Below are 20,339 nucleotides of genomic sequence, written 5' to 3' on the forward strand. Positions count from 1 at the left end.
TAACAACAACAACATAAGGATATTGAGCATCTCTTAATACTTAGTCACCATTTGTATATATTCTTTGGAGATGTGTCTGCTTAAATCATTTTTTCATTTTTTGAGTTGCTCATTTTCTTTATTGTTGAATTTTGAGAGCTCTTTATATATTCTGCATTTTGTTGTGGTAGTGGTGGTATGCCATTGGATTGACTCCAATTCAAGATGGGGCAATCTACTTCTGTAGTGACACCACCTCAGAAACCCAAGGAGGGGTTGCTATGAGTCAGGTCTGACTCAACAGCACATAACAACAACAACTGTTTGTCTGAGTGGACCTGTCTCATAGGGTTGCCTAGGCTGTAATCTTTATGGAAATATATGCCAGGTCTTTTTACCTGTAGAGCAGCTCATGAGTTCAACCCACAGACCATTTGACTAGTAGTGAACACTTAACCACTGTGCCAACAGGGCTCTTTATGTATTATGTACACAACTCCCTTTTCAGGTATAATTTTGCAAATATTTTCTCCCATTCTATAGCTTTTCTTTTAGTTCTCCTTTTTGGAGACATATCTGAAAACTCTGCTTCACACAAGGTCACAAATATTTTCACCAATGTCTCTTCTAGACATCTTACTGTTTTATGCTTTATATTTGTATCTATGAACTCTTTTGAGTTAACTTTTATATAAAGTATATGAAGAGGTATAGACTGAAATTAGTGGTTTTTGCACATGAAACCGTTTTGATGATTATCCTTTCTCCAATGGACTCCCTTTGTGTCTGGTCAAAAGTTGATGGACTGTACTCTGTGGGTCTCCTCCTGGACTCTATTTTGTTCCACCGATCCAAGTGTCTATCATTCACAAACACCACACTATTTTGATTGCTGTACCTTTAGTAAAGTGTTTACAGTGGTTACAGGGAGATCTTTGTAATCTTCTTCTTTTTCAAAATTGTTTTGGCTACTCTAGTTCCTTTGGCTTCCCACATGCATCAATGGCTGCTGTACAGACATATGATTGAGTTTTGCGTGCTTATCTTGTATCCTAAGAAGTCCTGGTGGAACAGTTGTTAAGCACTCAGCTGTTAACCTAAAGGTCAGTGGTTCAAACCCAGCAGTCACTCCATGGGAGAAAGATGTGGCAGTCTGCTTCCATAAAGATTTATAGTCTTGGAAACTCTATGGGGCAGTTCTACTCTGTCCTTTAGGCTTGCTGAGTCAGAATCAACTCCACAGCAATGGGTTTTTCTTATATATCCTGTGGCCTTGTTTAATTGTGTGTGTGTGTGTGTATATATATATATATATATATATACCTAAGAAACAAATCCACTGCCATTGAGTCTATTTCTACTCACAGAAACCCCCACCTTCCTTCTGCAAAGCAGCTCGTGGGTTTTAACTCCAACTTTCTGGTTAGCAGTCAAATGTTTTAGGCCCTGTGCCACCAGAGCTCTCTCTCTCTCTCTCTCTTTTTCTGTGTGTGTGTGTGTGTGTCTATCTCTCTCTGTCTCTCTCTATATATATATACATATGTATACATATACACTCATTCTGTTGGATTTTTTACATAGACAATCATGTTGTTTGGCTATAGGGAGAGTTTTATTTCTCTTTGTTTTCCAATCTATATTTTTTTTATTATTTTTTCTTGTCTTATTACAAAGATTGATGTTTCATTTTATTTATTGCTCCTTTCTTTTTTTATAACTGAGACAATTGTATGTATAATGTTAAAGGACTACCTGAGATCACATGATTAGAAGGTTGTCATAAGGGAGGCTGGAATCCAAGCCCTTGGTTTTAATTCCAATATGCTTTTGACCCCGCCCCACCCACTTCATCCCAGGAAACTGCAGACACACAAAGGGAGAGGAGGTTGTCTGGATCCTTAAGCAGCTCATCTACTGACTTTATGATAACCTGCATCAAACTTGATCACTAGTGGTACAGCCACACCCTCCCAGTGGGCTTTAGAGGCCACCAGCATTTAGGCTGAGGTGGGGCCTTGGCCCTAACAATGTGAAAACACTTAGCAGTCATCATGAGGTCAGCAGGCTGGAAGGACTCATCCTGGGTGCTTTCATGTTGAAGGCACTAATGAAGAAGTTAGGGCAAGGAATGATGTCCATGTCTCCCTCCATTAGCAGCATCACTCTGCTGGAGAGTTAGAAGTGTCCGCTGTAATTAAGGTTGCCTGCATATGGCCACTGTGGGATCTGGAAATATAAACTCTGCTGAGTGGAGAAAATGACAGCATGCTGGCCTCACTGGCCAATATCTTCAGACCAGCAAAGTCTCGTTCCAGCAAAGGCTGACGGGGATGAGAGGCACACCCAACTGGATGGTCCATGTCTTCACTAACAGGCCTGGCAGCCTGCTGGTTCCCACCTGCAGAAAAGTCTTTTTTTCCTGGAAAGGGCCGTCCTGGCAAGAAGGCTATCTTTTGACGCAGGAAGACTCAAAATAGGGGTGGCGGAAACTTGCCTCCAGGGAGGTGAAGACCTCCCATTGCCTGTGTAGCAGCCCTGAAATCCCTTTTAGCAAAAACATAGTAAAATGTGAAGACTTTGTTTTGAAACTGTTTTGAAGATTGGTGGGGTGTTTTTCCAAAGCAAAAGTAGATGAGAGGAAGCATTTCATTCCCTGAAGTTCCCCTAACACAGTCTGTACCGTGTAGGGAGGAAATGGAAAAATCAGAAGCCTTACAAACTGTCAACAAACATTTCCATTCTTGTTTTTATCTGGAAATGTTTGGGCTCCGTGGACTTCCTACCAAGTGTGTCTGACAGAACAGAACACAGTGAATATTATAGCAGAACAAGCACACACGCCCTGTGACTTCCATCAGCCGCTACATGGGGCTCGGGTGGGGCTGCTCCTCCCTGCGGCTGTGCCATGGGGCCCACATCCCTGCGGACGAGAGTGAGTACGCAATCTGCGCATGACAGTTCTGGAAGAGACTCTGTGCCTGGTGTGTGCCATCCCTTGCCCCTGGCGCAAGCTGCACTGATCACCCACTTGGGTCTCTTCCACTGAAGCAATTAGAGACCTAGACACAGAGACCAAAAGCTTGTGACCAGCTTGTTTCTCCAGGTCTCTCAAGTTTCCCGCCTTTGACAGGCTTAGCACTTTTGTATCACTTGTTTTAGTGGAAAACAGTTGAGTTTTCATTCTCTGACAGGTTTCCACCTCACACAGGTTCTGGCTTTTGCAGGTTTTACTCTGTGTGTGTGTGTGTGTGTATGAATTTGTGTGATTTCCTATCTCCCAGACTCCACAATTCAAATGTACATTAACTGTCCTGACCCAGCAAGTGCTTCTCCTTGGGACACTGCCCTCTCTGCCATTGAATGAACAGTTACATCTGAAAGCAGTTTCTACAGCGAGCATGATGCCCTAAAGCAGTGTGCTGTTAGCTGGTTACGCTCCCTTTCAAGCTCTGGAGATGAAAGCTGCCTGTAAGTGCGCGTGGTGGCACCAACAGTGCTGACAGGTAGGTGCCAGTTTACGCAGAGGCTCCTTGGAAGAAAGGCCTGCCAATCTGCTCCCCCCAATCAGCCAGTGGGGATTGTGTGGGACACAGTCCTACCCTGCCCCACACGGGGGCACCAGGAGTTGGCGCTGACTTTACAGGAGGCACCATCTTCGTAGGATCGTTCACCGAGACAGGCAGGTGTTGCTTTGGTGACCTTTTAGCCTGAAAGGAAGATGAACAGACTCCACCTCACATGCTCAGTGCCGAGCTGAGGGAAATCAAAAAGGGGGCTTCAAGGCTTGAATCCCAAAATGGAGGGTGGGAAAGTTGTCAGGGAAGGAAAGGGGCTGCCCTCAACTTTGAGAAAGAGGAAGCAGTACTACTTGCCACTGGGCTGAGATGTGCCCTCCCCTTTCTGAACGTCTGCCGTTTCCCCTTCAGGCTATCACAGCTCCTTAACGCCAGTGTCCGTGAGTCCCAACAGGCTCCTCTCTCTGGATTAAGCGGGAACTCAGCAGGTCAGGGCCCACATGTTGGGGGTGGCCTGGGCCAGACCCACGTGGTTCTGCAGGAGCAGGTGCCCCGGGCGTGGTACAGGCTTCAGTGTCTGGGCACAGAGCCGCTGCACAGAGAGGTGTCTGGTGTCCCTGCAGAGGGGCTTTCCCGGGTGGCGGATTTTAGCCACAGCCTGCATGGCCTTCCGCAGGTGAATGCAGCCAAGCACTGCTTCCGAGGCACTGCACAGCCACGGACCGGGCCCCAAGGCAGCCATCCACTATCACCTATGCGTGTCCAGCTGAATGAAAGGCCACTGAGACAGTGCATGGTTGGCAGCGTCTACTCCACAGGCCCTGTTCACCCTGAACTTGACAAAGGAGTTCTGGTGGCTCAGTGCCTAAGGCATTTGATTGCTAACTAGAAGGTTGGTGGTTCAAACCCACCAGCTGCTCCACAGAAGAAAGATGGGGCAATCTACTTCCGTAAAGAAGTACAGCCTCAGAAACCCAGTGGGGGTCACTGTGAGTCAGAATTGACTCAATGGCAGTGAGCTTGGTTTTCATTTGAGTGGCACAACAGTCAGCTGGAAGAGACCAGTGCTCAGGGGAGGTAAGGTCACATATCACATGCCACCTCCATGCATGCAATATTCCAATGGAGGTCCTCTGAGCACACAGCCCAGGCCCACAGTGGGAGGACCTGGGGGACTGAATGATCTGCAGGGATGTAGAGGTCAGTACTGGGGTTTAGGAAAGTCATCTATTTTATCCTGGAGCTTTTGTTTATAATTTGGAAAGACCCGTTATCAAAGAACCACGTTGTAAAACCCAAATGCCACATAGGGCTCTGAACTCATGAGAGAGAAGCTATTTGAGCAGGAATCTGCGGCAGGTGGTGTGGTACACGGGTGAGCATCACCAAGCACTCCCTTGTCCCGCTGCACTGGCCAATCTAAACTGGGACCGCAAGTCCCTTCACCTTCCTGAGCCACAAGTTAGAACACTCATCCCAGAGGTGCGGTGATGAGAGCCACTGGGTCATGCTTTGTTAATGATTTTCTATTGAAGTTTAGGTGCAAGTTCTATTTACACAGCACTTTAGGTTCTCGCCCAATAGCACATGGCTCAGTGGCGCCATGAAATTCTTCACAATGCATGGACACTTTCATTATCTCCGTGTTGGTTGTTCCATCTCCATTAAACTAGTGTACCTGCCCCCTCACCTTCTCATCTTTGCTTTGAAGTAATTGTGGACCCTTTGGTCTCATATAGGTGACTTTCTGAAAGAACACAATACTCACGGACGTTAGCCTCTACTTTGTGGGCCAAACTTTTATTTCACTATAAGGTGACCTCAGGGGCTAGCTTCAGTTCAAAGTTTAGAGAGTATCTCGGGGCATCAGTCTTGGGGAGTCTTCCAGTCTCAACTGGTCCAGAAAATCTGAATGTCCCAATAATATGAGGTTCTGTTTCACATTTGTCTTCCATTTTATCAAGATCCATCTATCGTTGCCCTGATAAGAATGGTTGGTAGTAGAAGATGGGCACCATCTAGTTCTTGTGGTCTCTGGGTACTGTTGTAGACTAGTTTCTTCTTTGAGTCTGTCTTTGGTTTCCTTCTTTCTCTTTTTTTCTTGATGACCAAAAACCAGTAGTTGTATCTTAAATGAAAATGAGATGTTTTTAGGCATTCTGTATACAGCAGCACCTAGAGGTCTACTCAACTGTTCAACAGAGAACTCGGTTGTGTTCATGTGTGTTTATGGAGAACCATGATTGCTGTGTTCTTGGCATAGGGAGAGAGTCAGATATAGAGATGGGTCTGGTCCCTGGATGCCCCCATCTTGTCTGGAAGGTGTGCACAAGCTGCTTTGTCTGTAAAAGTGTCAATCTCATGAGAAAAAACATGTTCATACAAATGTCGCTTAAGTGAGAGGATAAAAAAAAAATGAGCTCTTAGCTAAATGGCCAATCTAAACTAAATAGTGTCTTTGTGTTTATTTTGTGTCACAGAGGGTACATCTCCCAAGTTTTAAGAATATGTGAAGGTACTTCTGCTGAGTGAATCCCTTAAGTTTATGTTTGACTTGTGCTCATGAACCACGACTCTTAAAAGGGAACTGGACCAATGAACTGCATTACTTCATCTTACTGTAGAGATGGTCCAAATCAATCAGGACAGACTGATTATAATTTGGAAAGAACCATCACCAAAGGAATGAGTTCTAAAACACAAATGCCATGCAGAGCCCTCATCTTGTAAGAGTGAAAATATTTGGACAGAGGGAGAGATAGGTGGTGTGGTTATATGATAGGTAGGTGTTATCATAAATTCTCCTGTAACAAAGTCTTGATGTTACAATCGGACTATTAATTGAGTTTCCTCACAGAGGACTGAGTGAGCTGGCTTTCTACCAGGAAGTGGTCAGGGCTTTTATTGGTGCGTTACAACACACAATTACCAGGGCCAATCCAAGCCCAGTCACTCCCAGTCCATGTAATCTCCTGGTGTCCTGTAACTGAGAAGGCACGGAGCTCAGAGTGCAGCCAGCTCACCTATCATCTCAGTGTTCTGAATGCCTTGCCTTTGCCCTTCTTTCAAAACGGAGTTTTAGGTGAGAGATGCAATCACGCCCAATGCATCACTGTGTGCAACACCATTGATTCGATATTGACTCTTGGCATACGTCCTGGGCTGCATTCCAACAAGTGACAGAAACAGGCACTCTTGTCCTCAGGATCTCAGTCAAAGAAAAGCTGCACAAGTTATCTTCCAAAAAAAAAAAAATCCATCCATTGAAGCAAATTTCTGAAGATGATTTCTGAAGGCAAGATGACTTTCAAGATAATATCATGAGCTATCGTGGAAAAGGAGCAGGTAACCCCTGCCAGAGACCATGGCAGAGACTTTATTTAGGAGCCATCTTCTCGCATTCATTCAGTGACTTGCACTGTACCCGTATTTCTCCTAAACATCATCTTTCCTCTCCTGAATTCTAATCTTCCCTGTGTCCACACCATAGTTTCAGCTAGGAAAGCTCTCTTATTGGCTGTGGGCCTCTAGCTTCCTCACCACGCCCGCTGGCAGAGTGGAGGTTGCATTTGCTGTCCTGCTCAATTGTCAAAGTCTAATGAGCCATTTTAGAAGAAAGTCTGGTCCCTGCTGTACATGTCCTCAGGAGCACCATTGATGTCACCCACTATTATGTCTTCCTTGCTCTACTCCCTGAGTCTTGCCAAAGCCCCAGCAAACATCAGGTTGTTGTTAGTTGGTATAGAGCTGGTTCTGACTCATGGTGACCCCACGTTCAACAAAATTAAATGCTGCCCAGTCCTGGGTCATCTTCATGGCAACCCGTTTGCTGCAGTCCACTGGTGTGGTCCTGTGTATTCTGAGTCCCTTCCAACCTCATCTTTGGGTGCCATATTGGACAATATTCTGTTCTGATCCACAGGTTTTCATTTCATTGGCTAATTGTCAGAGAGAGATTGTCAAACCTTTCGTCGTAGCAGCAGCAGATTATCCAATGAGCAAGGTCAGTGTAGGCTTGCTCTTAACCTCCTGTGCTAACCGACTGATTGATAGTGAACAGTTTCCCATGCTTTTTGCCACATGCACTTACCTTTCTGACTGGGGACTGTCAGGGATTGGAAATTTGAAAAGAGGCTTTGATTGTATAGGAAGGGGTTGGGAGAAAGACACATGCCAGTCCTACCTAGAAGCAGAATCTTTGATGTGATGGAAAAAAAAAAAAATGTGTAATTGTTCATTATGCATTAATAAGTAAGCACAAATAAGGCTATGCTTACCTTGCTCATAGGGAGCTCTGGTGGCATAATGCCTAAGGCATTGGACTGATAGCCAGAAGGTTAATGGTTCATATCCACAAGCCACTCCGCAGAAGGAAGACTTGGCATTCTATTTCCATAAAGATTTACCACCACAGAAACCCAAAGGGTGTCACCGTGGGTCTGAATCGACTAGATGGCAGTGAGTTTGGTTTGGTTTTTGTTTACCTTGCTCATTGGGTAGTCCAACACTCTTCCTAGTCTGTCTCAGTCTGGAATCTTAGCTGGGTGACCCTGATGGTATTTGAAAGAACAGAGGCATAGCATCCAGCATCACAGCAACACACAAGCCGCCACAGCACAACGAGTGACTGACAAGTGGTAGAAACACCAGGTACCCAGGGAGTATGTTTTGATACACTCAGAGCCTGTCTGTTCATCCACACTCAGCTATCCTTCTGCTGAATTAGACAAAGGGGAGGATATCTTGTGGTTGGCCATGGTAGAAGGGGAAGAACATGGTGCCAGCCCCCTTCTCAAATAACTGGCTGATGGATTTGCCCAGTCAGGACAGGATGCTCCAAGATTACCTGCACACTCACCAGGTGGTGACATCTAACTTCATGATATTATCTTCATATCTTATTTCAGCCAAAAGTAAAATATTGGGAAACACCGTTCAGTGTGTAGTTTGAATTGTTCATATTGAAACCAAAAGCAACCCTAAACAACACCTTGCCAGAGCTATTCAGCACAAAGCCTCCCCCAAACACTTTCATTAAAGTGGGATGAATAATACATGATATCCAAGGTGCAGTTGGGTGTCTCTTTTATATTTTCTTGGCTAGGTTTGTAACTAATCTATACCAAAAAGCTATAAAACATGAAAACCAGTAGGAATTTTCTTTCAGATCAAGATGCCACAGGCAGTATGGTGAGGGGGAAAGCTGACAAAGATACTCCTAGTTAGTGACCCTGGGAATACATGGAAAACACAGTGATGTGATGGTGGATGCCTTTTTCCCCTTTTCTCTCAAAAGTAAAAGTTACAGAAGGAGTGTCTGTGATTAAACTTTGCTTGTAGATTTTTATACCTTATCGAAACAATTGGTGGAAGCAAGAGACAGAAGTTCTTAAGTTTCAATGAAAATAAGAGAAGAATTCTGGATGAAGCCAGGGAGCACTATACTGTCCTTAAAATAAGTACCTTAGTCCACTTTTGTAACTGGAAGAACCCACTGCCATCCAGTTGATTCCAACTCACAGCGCCTCTAGAGGACAGAGTGGAATTGCTCCACAGGGTCTCCAAGGCTGTCAATCTTTACAGAAGCAAAGCCCAAACCAAACCCACTGCCATGGAGTCTATTCTGACTTACAGCACCCCTAGGGGACAGAGTAGAACTGCCCTATAGGGTCCCCAAGGCTGTAAATATTTATGGAAGCAGACTGCCTCATCTTACTCCTGCAGAGAAGCTGGTGGGTTTGAACCTCCAACCTTTTGATTAGCAACCAAGTGTTTTAACCACAGTACCACCAGGGCTCCTTGTAGCTGGAAGGATAGCCATTCAAGGGCTTGTTGGTTTTCCCAAGAAACAGTGTCATCTCTGTTGTTCCAAAACCCCTGCATACAAATATGTATTTTCTACCAAAGCCAGGGAATGGGAACTATAGTCCCCTGAAGGTCTCATGTCAGTATCGACATGTTGGAGTCAACTGGCCAATGCGCCCCTGTCCTGGTGCTCACACGCACCTGCAGCCTGGTTCCTCCCATCCTCCCTCCCCCAGGTACACCTGGACACACGTCCTGGACCCCTGCTTAGCAGACTCCTTCCCAACCAGGCCCACTGCCCAAGCCCTCAGCACCTCCTCAGTTAATGTGCTGGTCTCATAGTAAGTGTTCTTTCTACAAGTTATGCCCTTCACTTGTACTGCCTACACTGCTACTAGGACAAGTTGTCCAAAATAGCATTTCCAACACTTCTCCCTGATCACGAATGGTAAATGCTTCCCATGGCCTGGCAACGAAGTTCAAGTCCTCACTGTTCTCACGTGTAACCCCAGCCTCCTCACTTCTGCCCTACAGAAATCATCTGCCACGACGAGTGCTAGTCGGTGTGATTTGTCTTGAATCTGTTGAACCTAACAACATTTCTTGTAATGTTTTGCCTCCTTCCTGGAGAACCTCTCTCCCTCCTTCCTCCCTCCTCCGAAGCTTCCATTGGTGTTTCTATTGGGGTGTGGGTAAGGGCAGTAGTTGGCGTTATCAGCTCTGGGGTCAGACAATTTGGCTCTTAAAACCCCAAAACCAGTTACCTGAAGCTGGTTCAGACTCATGGTGACCCCGTGTGGGTCAGACTAGAACTGTGTTCTGCAGGGTTTCCAGTGGCTGATTTTTCAGAAGTGGATCAACAGGTCTTTCTTCTCGAGTGTCTCTGGGTGGACTTGAACCTCCAGCCTCCAACCCAGGGACTCCTCAGTCCACTTATTTGGTTGTTACTTAGTCTCTGTGTGTCTCAGTTTCCACATCTGTAGATGGGAATGACATTGGCATCTGCCCCCTGGGGTGGCTTGAGGATTACTGAGTTGGTGGTGTCCAGCACTTGGAGTGGGGTAAGCACAGGTCAGCACCCAGTAAATGGTAAAATGGCCCCCTGAGCTGCATTTCCACCATGAACTTTCCTGCCACCCCAGCTGTTGGAGCCACCCCTTCCTCACACCTCTTTGCAGTAGCCCATTCAGAATTTAGGCCAGGCTGCCTGACAACACAAGGTTCTTCATCGTCTCAGCTGGTTTATAAATTCCCAAGGTCAGAAGACCCATGTGTCACTTTTCTATATACCCAGCATCAAGTACAGAGGGAATATTGAAAGAGTCCTGACAAGAAAGCTGGTTGATGTCCAGTGATCTTCACCTACTTAAATGGGAAGTCGAGCGGCGTCCCTGGCTGTGCAAATAATTGATGAGCTCTGCTGCTTTCAGAAAGTTTGGAGGCTCTAATTCATCCAGAGTCACCTCAGAAGAAAGACCTGGCAACCTATGGCCCGAAGTCAGCCATTGAGAGCCCTGTGCAGCACCCTTGTGCTCTGACTCCTTGAGCAGGACTTGGCCCCACAGCCTAAGTTTACTGCTTGGTGGGAAGCTGGCTAGAGGCCATAGAGCTCTTGACATCACCTGGAAGGAACTTTCACTGGGAGGTCAAAACAAAGCCCTCTGCTGTGATTCTGGATAGCATAAGAACTGGTAAGTCTGCAAATCTGCAACTGCCTTTGCCAAGAAGGCAATGAAAGATACTGTCCCTTTCATGTGCAAAATACTCTTTAGCTACCTCAGGGACCTTGAAGAGCCCACATGAGTTTTCCATCAGGCCTTGCAGTCGGCCATTTTCCTTGGATGGGATTGAGTCAATTTCATCAAAATTGAGGAAGCAGTTGTGCATGTAGATATAGTCTCTGATGAAGAATTTAATCAAATCCAAATGTCACACCTTTAGGGACTCACACCACCACCAATTTGATCTTTACTGCCGATTCAAGACCTGCATACATTTCTTTTCCAGTCGGGAGGTCTCAGCCAGTTTATCTTCCTTGTCTTCCTTATTGAAGGAGCTAGGTCTCCCGGCCAAAATGCAGGGACAGTTGGCTCGCTTGAAGGACTCTGCCTTCCCACTGGGCCTCAGCCACTCCCCGGCTGTCAATAAGGAGCCTGGGGAGGTGGACTGATCTCATAGACAGCAGCGGTGCACTCGGACTTTAACGGGAGTACTTAATTGACACCACTCACCACCTCATCCTTCAGCCTGACCCAGTAATGAATGGTGGTGAACGAAACCCTCTCTTAGGAGAAGAGAAATCATCGACAGGTAATTCGGCTTTAGCAGGGCACAGGGGCTCCTTTATGGTGCAGGAGAGAGGAAGCGTTCCTAATGAGCTGATGGAGCATGCAGAGAGAAAAGTTTCTTCTCCTGGCTGGGTCGTCCAAGGAGCTCCCCAGAGTCATGAGAGATGCACACCCTTCTCTTCCTCCCCGAAAAGGACTGGTGGGAGTGGGGACCATGCCAGGCAGCATTCAACCCTGGCCATCACTCTTCCCATGTTCATTATTTCGGCATGAATGTTGCCCATCGCGGGCATCCCGATGTTCTTTGCACATGCGCACGGCGTCCTTGGGGGTGGACATGGTTAGCACCCTGGGCTGCTAGCTCAAAGGTTGAAGTTCAAGTCCACTGAGAGGTATTTCAGAAGAAAGACCTGGTGACCTACTTTTGAAAACTCAGCCACTGAAAATCCCGTGAGCCCCGTCCTCTGTGACCCACACGGGCTTGCCATGAGTCAGAATTGGCCCTTGGCGATGAACACTGATAACACACATCCCTGAGGAGTTCATCTGACGATAGCACCCTTTCTAACGGCAGTGCTCCCATCTATTCCATATAAACCTCGTTCACTAAAAACATACACGTTTCCTTGTGCTTGGAGGCAACGAGCCCACAGTGTGGGCCGGCAATCCAATCCTGTGTGCCTCTAGCATGGTCGCTCCTAAATGAACTAGATATGTTGTACGATGGAATTACTGGATTTTTATTAAATTGCAGCTCAGGGAGCCATCCCGGTGTGAAGCTAGCTACTTTCCACAGGCTTTGTTTATCACAGAGAAGGGAGCCGAATTAGCATAAAACACTAGGAAGTAGGAAAAAGGATGTTAGCACCCTATCTGACCCACTGTTGACCTGGTCTAATTCCTGTTCTCTCCAGGCAGATCATTTTCCTCGTTAAAATTAGGTCGGATTAGAGAACTACACCCCCCCCCCATTTATCCTGCTCCAAAGACAGTCATCCCTGCTCCTTACATAATAACCCTATCTGCACCATGGTCTTTCCTGTTAAATAAAAACACGTCCCCTGCTTGGCCTCCCGAATTACTCACGGTGGTGCGCCTCCGGTAACTGTGAACATCAGTGAATGTGAACTTACCCGATGCCGGCTTTCTCAGCCCCCGAGAATGATATTGGCTATTCACAAATTGCCTATTGGTCAGTGGCAACTGGAAGCTAGATCCAAGTCTTGAAAGGAATGATTATTAGACTTTGGATAACATTTGCCCTGGGACATCCAAAGGGCTGAGTGTGGCTCTCTGCCTGTGAGGCTTCTGATTAATGACCACAGCTGAGGCCAAGTGCTCAGACGTAGAAATACCCAGCTGGGCTCTGCCCTGCTCCAGAGCAAACCTCCAACCCGCTCCTCTCTGGTCCCCACACCCCTCTCTCAGGTGTGGCCCACTGTTTCACAGGGAGCCTTTCCAGGCAGGAGGTTTACACGATGAAATTAAAAGGCACACAAAAACGTGGCTTAGTATGTGTGTAATTTTAAAATTGGTACAGTGCATTCAAATGAAGACTGAAGTCCCTTGGCCCTGGAATTCTTGTTTTCATTCAAATTTAGTAATTTTCCAAACAGTTGTTAAGCATACACTCACCAGAATGCAGCCACAGTGAAGGCTCCCAGTGGCTGAGCGTCTCCTGCCTTGGGCAAGTGTCCTGCTGACGTGGGTGTGTGGCGGCCAGGGCACAGGTGTGTTTGTGTGCAGGGACACAGATTAAACCCAAAGAACGTTGTTCTAATACTCCATTACAACTAAAAAAAAAATAAAAAAGGAAGGAAGCTCTCTGCTGCCAAAGCTCCACGGAGCCCCAGACTGATTAATTGCAATGCCAAACAGCTTTATTCTGCTTAATAAGAAATTAGTTCACCATGGGTATTTGCAGAAATTACCTTGAAATGTTTGTGTGTTTGAATGATTGGACCATTTGTGCTAAATATTACATTGCCCAGGTTTGAAGCCTGAGCTTGCGAACAAACGCTTGTGTGGCTAATCAGTATTCCAGAAAGAAGACACTCTCCCTGGCTCTCGGACAGGGCCGGGGTAGATGGGGACAGGGTGGGCTGTCCGGGGGCTGCGAGTTTGCTGATGGTTCCATCTTCTACCTATTTGGATGGAGAACGTAACGTTCACTTGGAATTAATTAAATCTTGACACGGCCCCTCAGACCAACTCAGATGCTGGCACTGCGTCATGTCGTTGCCCATACACGATCTCCACTCGACGTGCGGTCAGCCTGCAGGGGCACACCGTGTCCGGCCCATGCAGCCTGCATGCAGTGGAAATTTAAGAGAACTCACCCGGCTTCATTAGAAGGCGGGAGGCCCAGCCTAGTAACTTCTGAAAATCTTTTAAGTCAACCTTGTGTTTTAGTCAACAGGGAAGATTTGACCCTTCACCCCTCAACAGCCATCTGTTTCATTATTTATCTGAGGGAATCGGAGAGTTTTTGTTCTTTCACAAAAGTCCCTGACACCAGGATATTTTTAATCGCTGAAATTTTTCATTCTTGTCACCGCGTCTTTTGAAAATACAGGTATTTTCATACAACACGTAGCTAATGAGCAAAGCTTCGGCATCCAGAGTCTCCCCGTAATCACGGAGCGGGACTCAAGCAGCCCCACCAGTGACAAACATGAAAATTAATTATTGGGCTTCCTGTTTTATCCTCCTTGTCTGTTTGATATTCTCTTGCACAGAAGGAGTCAGGCAATTAAATCACTCCTCCCTTTGCCTCCTCAAAATGCACCCTGCTCCTGCCCTCCCTCCTGCTCAGAGGCCAAGAAGCAGGTCTGCTTGCGAAGGGTAAATTGTGGGGGGCGGGTGGGGAGGCACGACGGAAAGGGAGTTTAGACAAAAAGGAAAAGACAATTCTGTTTCCCTCAACAGAAGGATGCTTAAAGCGCCTTTGTCACAAGTGTCCCTTTGCTGGCGGTTATTGTAAACGTCCATTGCCCTTGGGTGGCCCGGGTCAAGCATGTACCCAGGACAGAGGTGAAGACTGCCCTGGGCACCCAGTCCACGCGACAGAGCGGGTTCACCTTCCGTGGAGAAATTTCTCCTTGCATATTGTTTAAAAACCTTCTCTTTCCCAGATAAATACATAAAACCTCCTAACCACTAGTGAAGAGATTTGGATCAATTAATTTGTTTTATTGAACAATAAAGCTGTCATACTCTAAACTAGGGTGATTCTCTCTAAAGCCAAGGGTCGTTTTCAGGCACATCTGATCCTGTCTAGGAAATGGCGTGTGTGTGCATGCATGTATGTGTGTGCCTGTGTGTACATGTGTGTGTGAGTGTTCATGTGTGTGTCTTGTATGAATCTGAGTGTGCATGTGTGTGCCTGTGTGTGAGTGTGAGTATGCATGTGTGTGTCTGTGTGTGAATGGGTGTGCCTGTGTGTAGAAACACTTTGGGATAGGTTGATTTTGTTTTGCTTAAAGTGAAGTCAAGGAAGAGAGATGGCTAGGCCAGGCTAGGAGAGAGTAGAGAGTGTGTCCCAGGACGCTGGCTGAGTTGCTGCCACAGCTTCCTGACAGCGGGGCTTATTTTGGGCTAGTGAATCCCTGTAGAGCTTCAGGAAGGCACAGCGCCAGTCCCCACGTTTGTGTGGGCAGGGTTTTGCATGCATGTGAATACCTTGGGGAGCTGAACTCACTTTTCTCACATTCAGAAGGGGCTGTGATCCCTCAAACTTTAAGCGCCTCTGGCCAGTCAAGGTGCCCAGGTTTCTGGGGTCCCAGGAGACTCAGAGGCAGACTCTGGAGCTCGGCGTCAGGGCACCAAGTTCCACCTGCCTTTCTCCACCCCACAGGCCTTCCTCAGCTGGATGGAAGTTGATCCTTCTAACAGAAATTCCTTTTCTCAGATCTTCCACTGATTTTTGAATGGGCATTTGGAAGATGGTGACAATCACAGGGTGACCAAAGCTTACCTCTTTCCGTACGCATTGTGACATAACGTGGAGATCCTGTCCCAACTTGTTTAGCAAGTGCATTAGGGATGAAGTCAGGAGGCGCATCCACAAAGAAGGGTCCGCCACACTGTTGGCACAGTCATCCCCTACTGCTTCTGACCACAGGAGTTTCATAAACAGACGGCCCTTCTTGCATGGACCTGGGAACATTTCTTTGAGGTGGGCTTCTCACCTTCAGCTCTAAAGTTGCATCTCTGGTGCTTTTCTGAGACTTGCCTGAGGCACTTAACTGCTAAGCAGAAGGCTGGTGGTTCAAACCCACCAGCCACTCCCTGGAAGGAAGATTTGGCAATCTACTTACGTAGTGATACTGCTTCGGAAACCCAAGAAAGGGTTGCTATGAGTGGGATCCAACTCGACAGCAGTGAGTTTGGTTTTTGGTTTTTTGGTCTCAGAAACCTATGTTGGTACCTACAGAGAGCAGAGACGATCCTTCAGACAAACTGAGGATCTAGGAGCAAGGGAATTCTGAAAACAATAGGAACTGTGTGGGGCAAACGCTAATGCCTTAGCTACTAATGGAATGGACGGATGGCTAAATCCATCCGGAGGCATTTGGAAGAAAGGTCTGGTGACCGGCTTACGAAAATCTGCCATTGAAAACCCTGCCCACGTGGGGTCACCGAGTTGTGCACTTCTGTTCCTGACCGGAGTCTTGCAGGGGCTCAAACCCTCCTTTCCTCCACAGGCACAGAGGGCTCACATTACAGGGACTGAAGTATGGCCAAGGCCCAAGCAGCCAAGGAGAGTGGCTCTCTGGGCCCACTGTGGCTGTTTCCCAGCTCCCTTCTACCCCCTCTTGCCCTGAGCTCTATAGGGGTGCTGGGGAGCACTGCCCTGGCTCTGTGTGTCCTCTGGGCACCGTGCCACGCAAGCCCTCCGGGTCAGCCTCACCCTCCCTTGCTGTGCCTGAGGGCTGGCCAGCATCTCCGGAGGAGACCCTTCATGCTCTCCACTGGTGACTGTTCAGGCAGGGAGAGCTGTAACGAGGGGCAGGAAGAGAACGAACAGGCAGAGTCCTGCGATGCCCCCACCCCAGGCGAACAGTCAGCACTGCACAGCCGTGATCTTATTTGATGTCATAACAGACGCTCGGGGAGGCGGTGCTGTTCTGTGGAAGAGGTGAAGTCACTGGCTTGGATTTGCCCATCAGTACAGAGTCCAGACCTGCCTGCCTCCTCAGGTGGGCACCATGCTCCCTGAGGCTGCCAGCAAGACACAGGCAGCTTGGACACCTGGTACCTGCAGGCCCAGTGGGGTGCATTTAGTGCACAGCCCACCCACGCTGCACAACCTGTGCACCTGTGCTCCTAAGTGAGAAGAGACCCCTAAGTGAGAAGAGACCTTGTCCTCGCTCCCACGCTCCCTGCCAACACTAGTCACTGAGCAAAGCTTCTGTGCACACTCACAGGCAGGCACAGAGCATGCCCTCCACAGACATGGTCACGGGCACCCAGCACCCTCAACACCACTCACATTCTCCCCACACTCACACACACTTGCAGCACTCACAGGTGCTCACACACACACTTACACGAACACACAACACACACTTGCACACACAGGCATCCTCTGTGCTCACACACATGTGCACACTCACACTCTCATGCACACACTGGCATGCATGCAAAACACACATATGCATGCAGCCACACAGAGTATGCAGGAACACTCACACACATGCATATACACACATGTATGCACCCCCACATTTACACACACACTCACACACACACACTGCTGCCACAGCTAAGCAGGAGAAAACATGCATGTGTTTACCCCGGTCCTGAGGACGCCGTGACCGCCTGAAGCAGCACAACCCTACACTCTGCCAGCACGTTCTTTTCAGATTGTGCCAAAAAACCATTGTTTTCTAGTTGATTCTGATTCGTAGTCACCCTTTAAATCTGCCCCATAGGATTTCCAAGGCTGTAATCTTTATGGAAGCAGACTGCCACATCTTTCTCCCATGCAGTTGCTAGTAGATTTAAACCACCAACCTTCGGTGGCTTTGGTTAGAAGCCAAGCACTTGATCTCTGCACTCAGGCTCCCTAGGATCATGCCTAAATAATATCTAACAGACTGGGAAGGGAGCAGGGAGACCTTGTTCCTAGCCATCCCCACACCGCTGGGCCCAGGTGCTTGCTACAGGGAAGACTCTCATCCCTGCTGGCTTCCCTGCCAGATGGGACGAGAACCGGGACAGCTGAGGTGCTCACGATCCCTGTATCCCCTCAACTTCACCCCCAGAAGCTCAGGTGAGGCCCTGCTCTCTCAGGGCTTTCTGCACTTGCTCTCCCTTCCCCAGGCCTGGCTTAAGATTCCCACAGGTGGAAAGAGCTGTGGGTGGCACTGGGACAGCTGCTGGGGCTCATGGAAACAGTTTCCTCCCAGCATACGGTCACCTGATGGGAGCACCAGGGAGGCAGGCAGGTGCTGGGACCTCAGAAGGGCAAAGGGTGGCAATGCCCCCAGATCAACCACTGCCCAGGAGAAGGCCACATGGGAAAAGTGCCTTTGAAACACTTGGTTAGTCCATCAGAGGACCTGATCCACAGCTGGTTATGGGTCATTTGAAGCTGGAGTGATGCGTTTGACTCAACAGCTCGATGGTGGCAGAAGAGATGGGACTAAAGCCCCGTCTGGGGCTACTGACATCAAGGCCAGTCAACCACATGTTCACTGAAATGTGTTTGGAGGAAAACAGTCCAAGATGGCGTCAGGCCCACATCACCCATTGGCACAGAGGGGGGCTGACCGGAACACCCATCTACCTTGGGTGCTTTGTCCTCATGGTGCCACCCGTCCAGGTGTGTACAGGAGCACGCAGACTCCCACGGTGCAGAGAGTGTGGTGTTGTACCTGGAAAAACAAGCTTTGAGAGGAATGGCTCGTATTTTGACATAGCAGGGTGACGTGGTGGCTTCGTGCCCATCTGGCTGTCCATCCAGACCCTTAATGGGATCAAATGAGCAGGGGCGAGGAAGGAGAGCTTCCCGAAGCACAGTCAGCGTGGAAGGCGGGCTTCTGGGCGCTCACTGACTCTAACACCACTCCTCCTTGTGATTCCGTGCAGACACTGACTTTCACAAAGACCCTGGTGCCGTGTCACACCTCTCCACACGGGGAACACCCAGATTTCACTCAGGCCGTTGTCCCATCCCAGGCAGCGGGGGGCCTGCATCTCTGCATCTGGCATCTCCTCACCGAGGTGACAGGGACCAGAGGCAAGAGGGCTTTGTGCTGTTAGAAATACCAAGAAAGAGGTAACTGAACAAACCGAGAAATTAAATTGTAATAAATTACTGAGGCCAGATGGTATTCATCTGAGAGTTGTAGAGGAATGAAAGGCTGAACTAGCTAAGCAACTAATAAAAATAGATAATTTAGCCTTTAAAACGGCAATGATTACCCAAGGAGGACTGCTGGTGGAGCCGAGTGTGCAGAAGAACCACGGGCCACCGTTGACGGCAAGCCTTTTAATTGCTGTGCCGTGGGTCCCTCCCAGTCGTGGCAGACACACAAATGCCCCTGAGTTTGTGTGCTAATAACCTGGAAGAGAGAATAAATGTTTGTATGAAAACTGCGCCAACTTATTTACGGGCAGGAAGGAAAAGCAAATGAAACGGTAACTTGGCAGAACCCCTTAGAAGTTCCGAGTGGAAAAGTCCTCAGTGTCTGTATACACAGAGGTCAAAGGGACTTAGAGGGTGATGGAATTATCTGGAGAAGTCTGGCTCCCAAACCCCTCCTTCCCTGCAGCCTCCGGCCTCCAACTGGCTGTGTGTTCTGCACCGAGCATAACTTCTTCTCGGTCTTGTTCTTATGCCTGTTGTGTGGAACCTTAATACCCTAGGCTACTTTGAAAAACAAACACATAAAATTATCTTTAATTAAGAGTCAAGCAACAAATTGGGTGAATGTAATTGCAATAAATATGGCCAAGGCTTACCCTTAATATGCAAAAGGCTCTCACGAATCAGTAAGAAAACGTGAGCACTCCACTGGATGAAAGGGCAGAGGACATAAATAATTCACTAAAGGAAACACAGTGAACTAATAAGCAAAGGAAGATGCGGCAGCCTCCGGGAGACAGCCCACGCAGGAAAATGTAAACACAGGCCAAGGTGCCACTTTCCACCCTTGACGTAAGCAAACTACCAGTAGGGTTCACTGAGGGGTAGGACCAATGGGGTGAGCGCCCCGGGGATGCTGGTGGAAGTTTACAGGATCATAGCCTTCAGGGAGGGTAACTTGGCCGAAGTTTCAACAACATTTACATGTGGATACTGTTTAACTCAGAATAGAAGGAAACACCCAAGGCGGTAAGAAACCAGCCCCGGGAAAGCACATGCCACACAGCTGCTCTCCCATAATCAAAGTGGCCTAGATGCTCAATGAGAAGAAATGCTTAGAAACTGGTCTGTTTTGACAATTCAAAACTTGGCAGCCATGGAAAACACAGGGTAAAGTCCCATATGACGGGAGAATGTGAAGGGGCCCTGAGAAGTTAGTAGTGGGCACCTCTCGGCAGTCCATCTGTGGGTTGGACTCGCTTCCGTCTGCAGCAGCCGGAGGTCTTGATATTGCCTGAGAGTCGGAGGGCGGGTCACTCACACTGGAGAAAAGCAGTTTGACCAGCCAGCTCTGGGGCTTTTGCATTCTCTTTCCCAAAGCGCAATAGCAATAAGCCGGGTGTAATAAGCCGTGGGTGTGGTGATACCTTGTGACTC

Source organism: Orycteropus afer, unplaced genomic scaffold, assembly GCF_000298275.1.
Source record: "Orycteropus afer afer isolate SDZICR_OR568_19922 unplaced genomic scaffold, OryAfe1.0 scaffold00038, whole genome shotgun sequence".
Classification (NCBI taxonomy): domain Eukaryota; kingdom Metazoa; phylum Chordata; class Mammalia; order Tubulidentata; family Orycteropodidae; genus Orycteropus; species Orycteropus afer.